Source organism: Xenopus laevis, chromosome 9_10S (genome assembly GCF_017654675.1).
Source record: "Xenopus laevis strain J_2021 chromosome 9_10S, Xenopus_laevis_v10.1, whole genome shotgun sequence".
NCBI lineage: Eukaryota > Metazoa > Chordata > Amphibia > Anura > Pipidae > Xenopus > Xenopus laevis.
The window spans coordinates 24,634,051-24,644,069 of record NC_054388.1 but is presented as its reverse complement, the minus strand read 5'-3'; the positions used below and the strand labels follow the sequence as shown (position 1 = coordinate 24,644,069).

Here is a 10,019-nt window from a genome sequence, read left to right as displayed (position 1 = left end):
TGCAGATCCTTTTTTGCTCTGCAATCTGGACCTTTGCTGTTGGCCATTCCACGTGTATGGTGTACATCCATTTTGCTCGGAGACCACATTGTGTAGCCCATTCTATGCAGTAGCGTAACTTGGTTTGGCTGGGGAAGAAGGGACTGTTTGTGCTGGGGGGGGGGGGAATGAAATACAGCAGACTCCACGGTCCAGGCCCCCAATAACCATGGGGTCTGCTGTATAGATAGTTGTGCCACCTTTAATTACTAATACAAGTAATTAAGTTGAAAAAAGACAATTGTATATCAAGTTAAACCCCTAAAAAATGTATATATATATAAAAATATGTACTGTAGGAGGAGTGGCCAATATAGCTTGCGATCAAACAGGGGTAAGTTATCTACAAACACATATACTGCTGTATCAACTCAAAATATATTATACATTTTGTTTTGTCTTCCTGCTAATTAGCTCGTCGTAAAGTTAATGAGCTGCTAATAATGAAAATAATAGTAAGAAATGTACGTAATTAAACGAATTTGAATGTTCCTCTGTGGGTGCATCCTCTGCTAAATATCTGTGCTGTGCACTTATGGACAAAGGTGTGTGGTGCTGCGGACGGGACTTTCCAAACTGCATAACTGATACCACACTTGCATCTCCTCCCTGTTGAACAGAACTATCTTTTGTGTAGGGTTTTCCAACCCCCTTCCTCCTCCCAAAACTTCATTAGTAAAATCATCCCTTTTGGTCTCTCGTTCCTTTGGCCCTCCCTCTGGAGCCCTCCTCTTGATCTCATTCCTTCAGCCCTTGGGACGGATGTGGGACGCGCTGATATAATCTGCAGGAGTTTCGGCTCCTTGAAACTTCCAACGCATCTCAGATTTCTTGCCATTGATCAGTGAGCGGAGCCCCGAGTGACTTCACTTTAAACGTCTTTTTGAATGGAAATTTTTAGATTTTAACTTATTGGGGGGGCGGCTGATTTAAAATCCCACTCCTCCCTTGCAATTCCTTGAGATAACTTGTTCTGTGAGCCTCACTGCCTGGTTCATTTGTCTCTCTGCCCCTGTACTCTACACTTGAGGTTTATCAAGTGGGGTTCCAGTTTGCTCCATTCCAACTTCCACAAGGTGAATTTGTGTGTCTTCAGAGGGAGCAGTTTACTGATTCCCTACGTGTCTTCTTTGCCTCAGTGGAATTACTTGCACCTGCCTCTCTTCTGTTTCGGTCAGTGGGCACGGATGATGGTGTGCCACTGAACGCTTTCATTCAGGACCCTGCACAACGGTTCACCTTGGACTAACCCAGCACCCATTGGAGCCAGTAGAATCCTGAAGGTAAATTGTAGTACTCTGGGGATTTAGGGGGCACCCGTTTCCTAATTTATCTGACTGAATTGGTAACATATACCAACAGAGAAGCTTTTGTAGGATGTTTTTAACTAGGGGGCAACAGTTCTGCTTCGGATTTTCTCCTTTGAAGGATTGACCAAATGCATATTAGGGAAAAGTGCCTTGATTTTTTATTTTTTTTTGTTCTGCAGGATGTGTTACTGCAGGTATGCGACAATTTATACAGAATGCTTGGGTTTTTCCACATAAGGGATCTTTCTGTAATTTGGATCAGCATTCCTTAAGTTTGCTTAAAAAAAAAAAAAAAACATTAAATAAACCCAATATTGTTTTGCCTGATTAGATCTTAGTTGGGATCACATGCAAGGTCCTGTTTTATTCCTGCAGTGAACAAGTAAATTATTTTAATAATGTGAATAATTCAATTAAAATGGAATCTGTGATAGATGGCCTTCCCCAATTTGGAGCTTTCGGGATAATGAGTTACCAGATAACCGATCCTATACGTGTATTAGAATTAGGGGACCTTCTGCTGGCATAGTTTAGATTTCATATCTTTACTGCAAAGGTGAAATGTGATCAATACATTAATCCAATTAAATAATTACTTAAATGTATCATAAATTGGAAGAGGGTGCTATTTCCTTCCCTTTTAAAACGTGTTTGCCTAATAACGACTTATACATTATTATTGCCTATTAAAAAGAGCAAGTTATTTTCCCCCAAAAAACTTATCTGATGCTAAACCTGTTTAATAAAATAGACTGCTGGTCTGTTGGCACTCAGGGTATTATTTTAAATATATTTATAGAGTCTTTGTCTCCTGCAGTACCATTGTATCCCGAGAAGGTACAGAAAAAGCTACTGAAGAAGTTTATTGCCAATAAATTAGCCACAATAGTGCAAGCTATAAGACTATATTTATTCTGCAGAATGCTTTACCATACCTGAGTAAACCGCTCTAGAAGCTCTCTCTGTTTAGGATAGCAGCTGCCATATTAGCTTGGTGTGACACCACTTCCTGCACAAGTCTCTCCCTGCTCACTTATAGCTCTGGGCTCAGATAACCGCAGGGAGGGGAGGGGGGGAAAAGGGACGAGGGAGAGTGGAGCAAACTGAGCATGCTCAAGTCCAAGCGCTGGTGGTTTATGCTGAAAACAGGAAGTCTGATACAGAAGCCCATGAGTACACAATAGATGGAAAGAAATGCTGTGTTTCTTTTGACAGAGGACTGAAAGCAGCATTACTTTTAGGGTTTACTGGTGTATTTATATAGACATTTCTGATAAACCTTACTTAATTTTAGCCTTTCCTTCTCCTTTAAGTAGTGTACATATACAAACTATGTCAGTGTACAGTATAGTGATAGTAAAATGCTATCAGGTTGCAATAAAACTGTTACATCATGGGATTTTTCATTTGCATGTAAGGAAAACATGCCATGAGGGTGCAGTGAATTTGAAATAATTGTCACGTGAGTGTCAGCACATTAAGAATAAAAGTGCACAGTGGGTAACGGGTCTATAGGGATGATTTTGCTTAGTGGATACAGGTAATTAGGGATAATTGTACCAAATGACAAGAGCACCAGGGAACATATTCAGTGTGCGATTACTTGTACCAGGGTTGGATGATTTTTTTTTTTTTTTTTTTGCGGATGCAAAAGTATTGTATATTACTGGTGATTATTTTTTATGATTTTCAAGTTATTGATTATGTCAGTGCATTTGGGATGATTATGCTAGTAAATTGGGCTGAAGATGCCTGATAGGTGTGAATTCATTAAAGGGCATCACCACCCAGAATGAGCCTCACAACTGTACCATCTTGTACCAGGTCAGAAAGGATGATTCTGTCCTTTATGGTGCATTGAAAACATGTGCCACAGGATGCTAGAGATGTAGGTTGATTGTGTCAGCATCAGTATGCTCCTGTGATCAGAGATGTGCTGAGTGTACCCAGGGGTGCCAGTACATTGAGGGTGAATATGGCCAGGGAATGCCAGGGCATCTGGGGTGAACCACTATGTTGGGCGTTTTAGAGTTGACTATCCGTTATGCTTCATTATGCTGCTGTAAAGTAGATTAGAATATGCCTGTGAAAGTTTATAAGTATACCAGTGGAAAGGACAACGCTAAACGTTTTAGCCATATTTTTGTGCATCTACAGTATCTTTAAAGGAACAGTTTAGTGTAAAAATAAAAACTGGATAGATAGCCAGAACATAACTTCCTGCTTTTCAGCTTTCTAAATCTGAGCTAGTCAGCGACTTGAAGGGGGGCCACATGGGACATAACGGTTTGTGAGTTTGCAATTGATCCGTAGCATGCAGACAGATTCAAAAGCAAGTGGTTACAAACCATATGGCCCCCTCAAGTCACTGATTGGTTACTGAAAAGAAAGAGTGCTGCAAAGCAGGAAGCTGGCTATTATGTTAAACATCCAGTCACTCCAGCCTTTATAGATTACATTTTTGTCTAACTAACTATATTAAAAACATTTTTTATTTTGCACAGCCTATCTATTTACACAGTTTTTTATACTGAACAATTCCTTTTAAAGGAGAAGGAAAGCTACCAAGCCAGTTTATTGCCAGTAGATTAGAATTCTAGCTTGCACTATTGTGGCTATTTTTATTCTGTAGAATGCTTTACCATACCTAAGTAAACCGCTCCAGAAGCTTTCTGCTTGTTTAGGATAGCAGCTTGCAACATTGGCTTGGTGTCACATAACTTCTTGTTTGAGTCTCTCATTCATAACTCTGGGCTCAGATTACAGCAGCAAGGGGAGGAGGTAGTTTTGGGGACAGAGGACCAAACTGAGCAGGCTCAAGCCTGTGTCCTGGAGGTTCAGGTTAGGGACAGAGGGTTTACTTGTGTATTTGCATAGACCTTTCTGATAAAGTTTACTTAGTTTTAACCCTTCTTTATCCTTCAAGGGGACATCACATTCCCCCACCTTTCTTGCCATGTAATTGTGAAGCCAGTGCATGGGCATTGGCATGATGCAAAGCTTGTCTTAATAAGTGTCCACAAAATGGCAGCTGTTTGCTTTATTTGAGTCTAAGACTAAAAGAAACACAATTTAAATAGTGTATGTAGTGTGAGTTAAGTTTATTTTTCTTGAATGACATCATAAAATAGGATTTGAAATTACTTCTTGGGATGACAGGGCCCCCTTTTATAGGTTAAGTTTGCATTCCTTATAAAATTCAGTTTTTCATTGGCAGCAGCAAACTGTCTTAGCAGAAACTATCCTTCTGCCCGTTAGTATATCCTGACACCATTCACAGCATTTACAGAACACTTGTTTCATATATATTAAATGTATTTTCTCTTGTGTGCTGAATATCAGCAGAACCTGCCACATTAAAGTGTTTTCAATTCACTTGCTACCTTTCCCCACCATCATCCCCTGCTACAGTTTTCATTCGAACCCCCTATTTGTGTTCCTCGGTAATCAATCAATAGAGTGATCAATAAGAGGCATATTTATCAAGGGTATCATTTCGAATTGGAAAAACTTCAAAATTCGAATTCAAAAAGACCAACCTAAATTAAGTCAAAGGTTTTTTTTTTGGTCGTATAGGCCTGTTTTTGATCAAATAGGTCCTTATGAATCGAAGAATAGTACATTCGATCAAATTCGATTTGAAGTTTTTCCAAAAAAAAACAACTTGATTTTTCAGTCCACCAATTGACTCCAAGTAGGTTCTAGGAGGTCCCCCATAGGCTAAAACAGCTATTCGGCATGCCGAATGGTCAAGTCGAATTTTTAAATAGATGGTACATGATAAATTTTAATATACAATTTTTTTAAATTTTTTCAAATTCAAATCGAATTTGGACTATTCCCTAGTCGAAGTACACAAAAAATAGCTTGAAATTCAAATTTTTCTCATTGAAAATTCACCTTGACCTTTGATAAATCTGCCCCTAAATGTCACCCACATAGGAGAGATTTGCATGGTTTGGGGGCTGGCAATTCTAGACGGGCATAGTAGGAGCTGCAGGGAACTTCTAGGGCAGGGGTGTCCAAACTTTTTGCAACGAGGGCCAGATTTGATGAGGTGAAAATGTGTGAGGGCCGACCATTCAGCCTAACATTTTTTGAACCAGTAACATCATTTAACTAATTTAAACAAGGAATAGCGTAGCAGTAATATTTGGGTACATTAGTGAAATGATCTGCCTAGAAGTATGCAAGAGCAGTGCGTCACTACATGCCAGTATGTATCTATTGCGAACACCTTCAGCACACAGACAGTAGTACACAGGCAGTAGTATAGACCAAGTGGCAGATCATTTCACTAATGTGCCCAAATATTACGGCTACACGATTTCTGATCGCACTGTGCTGGCGGGCCACATTATTATTATTAATTTCATGATGGAGGCTGAGGGCTGGTGGAAATTTGAAAATGGGCCGCAATTGGCCCCCGGGCCTGACTTTGGACATGCCTGTTCTAGGGTAAAGGACCAGGGAAGTGGTTTGTATATATGTTTGTGTCACACTATTTAATAGGGGCAACTTAAATTATCCTGCTTCGATGTCATTCCTTATTATATCACTGGGACTAGTTTCTGCTTCATTCATTAACTATTAAAAGTACTATTTCTCAGTGGATTTAGATTAAATCGTTAATTTGTATACAATTTGTATACATTATTTATTTTAGAATTTTGAGTGGCAATTTTAGGCTGGGTTCATACTTGCACATGCAAAATGTTGTCCTTAGCCCCACCCCAGGATCCTACTGCTTTGAGAGAAGAGAGAAAAAGAAGCTTCTTACAAAAAGATCAAAGCTATGTGGTAACACCCAGAACCGCAAGGATATGAGGGGGAGGGTAAGGGAAAGTGAAAGGAAGTTAAAGTGAAGCAAAGAGAAGTGGGCACAATATATGGGAGTCCAGAACAAAAGCTTTTAAATGTGAAAGGCCTTAAGCTGGCCATAGATGCAAAGATCCGTTCGTACGAATCATCGTACGATCGGACTTTCCCATCTCCCGACCCGCCACTAACCATTCAGATCAAAGTCTTACCAGTCAGATTAGTTAAAGAACAGATCAGCAATGTTCTGCCCCTGACAGCAATCGTACGATATCTATGTCCAACCAAAGCTAGTGACAGTCTCCCACTGAAAATCGTACGATCGGCAATACACGCAGAGATATTATCGACCGATCGACCAAACGACCGATCGACCAAACGACCGATCTCCGCCGGACGAAAAATGTCGGGACTCTCCACACACGTTCCGAAAATCGTACGAATCCTCGATTCGTACGATCAGATCTTTGCATCTATGGCCAGCTTTAAAGTTTTTCCTTATATATTTTCCCCCACCCAGGCCCTTGTTTACTTAATCCTGCAACATGCAGTCTACAATCAGTTTTTTGTGATTGTTGCTGTAAGGTAATTACTGTATAGCTGTGTTCTGACAATTGTTTCATAACTAAAAATATTTAAAGGACCAGTAACATCATAAATGAAATTGGTTAAGTAATAAAAATATAATGCAGTGTTGCCCTGCACTAATAAAAACTGCTGTGTTTGCTTTAAAAACACTACTATTGTTTATATAAATAAGCTGCTGTGTAGCCATGGGGGCAGCTATTCAAACGAGAAAAGGCTCAAGTTACACAGCAGATAAGCTCTGTAGAACATAATGTTATCGGTTATCTACTATTTATCCTATGCCAAATAGCCTTTTTTCAATTTCCAACGGAAATTTCACTGGCACACAGGTGATACTAGCAGGATAAACCTTGCTAATTTATTAAGTGTATTGCAGCATGCTGGATCCGTTGGAAGTGAGGTAGCTGATTCCTCCATTGCTGTGCACTAGGTATCACCATTCGAGAAGGCCAGGGTGTGCAAGTGCAATTTGATTACTTTTTTCAATTTCCGCCATTCAGGGCCGGATTTACATAGTGGGCGCCCCTAGGCCCACTGCCATTCACCACAACCTTTATTTGGGCAAATTTCCATCATCTGGACCGGAGCAATGGGGATTGGTGCACAGGAAATTATTGTATCTCCTTGCGCATCACCAGTGTTATGAACCAATGTGGGTGTGGTTGGTCAGTATGCTGCCCCCCAAAAATCCTGCCGCCCTAGGCCCGGGCCTTGGTGGCCTTTCCACAAATCCGGGCCTGCCGCCATTGATACTCAGCAGCTTGTTTATATGAACTATAGTAGTGTTTCTGAAGCAAACAGATCAGTTTTAGGCTATGGACACACGTGTAGAGATCCGCCACATTTTGGCGTGGCAACACTACATGATATTTTCATTACTTTAAAACACAAATTTTTGGTGTTACTGTTCCTTTAAGGAAACAATGGAAAGTGAAGTGCCAGAAAGCATTTAATTTAAAGAAAGGAGCAACATAACTGAAAATGAGAGCACAGTGCAGTCCCCCAGCTCTGGCTGAACTGTAGTCCTCTGCATTTGGGTTCCAGGGGGAGTTTGGGGGGGGGGGTTGACAAAAGTTAAGACATAAATAAAACCTTAAAGATTCAGAAATAGTTTAATTGATTAGTGATGTATGCATCATCACAATACCTGCGGTTCGGGCGGGTTAGGGTCGACCTCGCTGCTCCAGTTGGGTGCGGGTTGAGCTCTCCTGCCTGCTCTCCACACTGTGACCTTACACTGCCAACTTACAGCTTCTGGTTTTATAGGCACGAACCTGCTCAGCCTTCCCTTTTGTGACATCATTGGCGAGGCAGGGGGCACGGGACTATAAATGGAGGGCGGAAGTAAGGTGTGGGTGTTTGGTGGGGGTGATTTTTTATTTTTTTCTCAACCCTAGTTGGTGATCACCAAAGGAAAGCATTCCAGCTCAATGTCTCTACTGTGTTCAGTAAGGGCGATGGATGTTGCAGTCTCACAAAACTGAGGGCAGTGGGTTGAATAACATGTATGAATGAGGGGCAACAGTTGGGATGAGACTCTTGCACTAAATACACCACATAGAGGTTATAAAAGAAAAAGAAAAAGTATTGTATGCAGCATTAAAATCCCCTTTCTGATGTTTGTTTGCACTGTATATTTGTCTGCATATTTACATTTAAACCTATATTACATATAGTGGGATATTCTGAAGTCTTCAAATAAATTTTTTGTTTACACTCAGTTTTATATTAGTTTTTCTATTGTGGAGCCGATCCTTGTTGTGTTGCAAAAATATTGGGAAAGAAGGCGCACACCCTTAAAATGATACCTCGAGGTGCTAATCAATAGGAAACGCCACAGGCGATTTCCACGCGATCCGACGCACTGCGCAAGAACACAGGCGTCATGTCAGATGCGACAGAAATAATATGAGATGGAAATGTCGTGTCACATCGGATCAACGCTGTGACACTATCCAACAATGCTATTACTTACCTTATTTCTGTCGTATCCGAGGTGACGCCAGTGCGTCGGATGGCACAGAAATCTCCCATGGAGTCTTACCCTAAGGGTCTCCAAAACTAACATGCAAGTAACCCAGAAATTGCACACTCAATTAACAAAATATATTTAATACATAAGAAAAAAAGGAGTTAACCAAAATTACAAAATAATTAGTGAGCCCAACGCATTTCAACCATAGTGGTCTTCCTCAGGGGCACAAATATTAAATAACGAAAAAGAAAAGGCAGACCTTGTTGTGCTGTGACTGTGCCGTGCATGGTGATTTGCAATCACTTACACCTATTTACCCCTTTCTAAATTTTGCATTAATGACATTTAACTTTAGAACAAATAAATATTTACATTTTATACTGCCCCCTGTCCTGAGTGAGCATTATTATAGTGAAATCTCACATACCTAAAAATCTTTGAAAGTCTCAAACTAGGCCATTTCCCCTTACATCAAAAGACACGTCTATTTTGTGTTACATTTTGTTAACATGTCCATTGGGAGGTATGCAATCCTCTGCTGGGCACCTGCATTTATGCACTATAGTTATTCTGATGAACATACTGTTATGTTTTGGCTGCATGAGCCTGCTAATAAAGCACTGTTGTACTATACTCATCCTCGGCTACCAAAACATAACAAATTGCGACGAGGATGGGATAGAGTATAACAGTGCTTTATTATCAGGCTCATGCAGCCATTACACAACAGTAAGCAGCTCTAACATCACACATACCAGTCAGCCCACTGCCCAGCCAAAGGTGGAAACCCGGGAACATTGCACTGTACACTCTGCCTGCTCTGTGCCGTGCTTGCATCAGAACTGAGGTTGTGATGTCCCAGCAGCAACCCATCATCTGCCCATGAAAAGTTTGCTTCCATAGCTGTTTCTTACTAAGTGGCCGTTCAAAGTGCGCTGTATCTACACGAACATGCATGCTGGAAAGAGGGCACCAATCAGTGAAAAACTTTATATTTTCTCTTTTTTTTGAAAGTGCTGCAGACAGTTTTGGGAAGGCTTAGCCTCCCCAAGCCTTATGGAAAATCCGCCTATGTTTTTAGTGATGAGCGAATCTGTCCCATTGGTGAAACACATTGAAGTCAATAGACAACAATTTTTTACACGAGTGAGAATTTTGTCTTGGCAACAATTTTGTCTCGGTGAAAAATAGGCGTTGAAATGCGTAAATTTGCAGTGAATCCATGGCTGACTAAAAAAAAAAAATGCTCATCACTACTCATTTAACATAAGTTTTTGTGGCCCAACCTT

The 10,019-nt window shown here is 40.6% G+C and overlaps 1 protein-coding gene across 2 annotated transcripts in view; it reads left to right on the top strand.

Annotated features, from left to right (window-relative positions):
* The first annotated feature begins 673 nt into the window (after positions 1-673).
* notum.S (notum, palmitoleoyl-protein carboxylesterase S homeolog) overlaps positions 674-10,019 on the top strand; it is a 59,792-nt gene continuing 50,446 nt past the window's right edge. Inside the window, exon 1 of one of the 2 annotated variants that reach the window (XM_041578176.1) lies at positions 674-1,322. The gene's annotated coding sequence lies outside the window, so the exon portion shown is untranslated. The remainder of the gene's footprint in view (positions 1,323-10,019) is intronic. The other variant, XM_018238341.2, reaches the window with a different exon arrangement.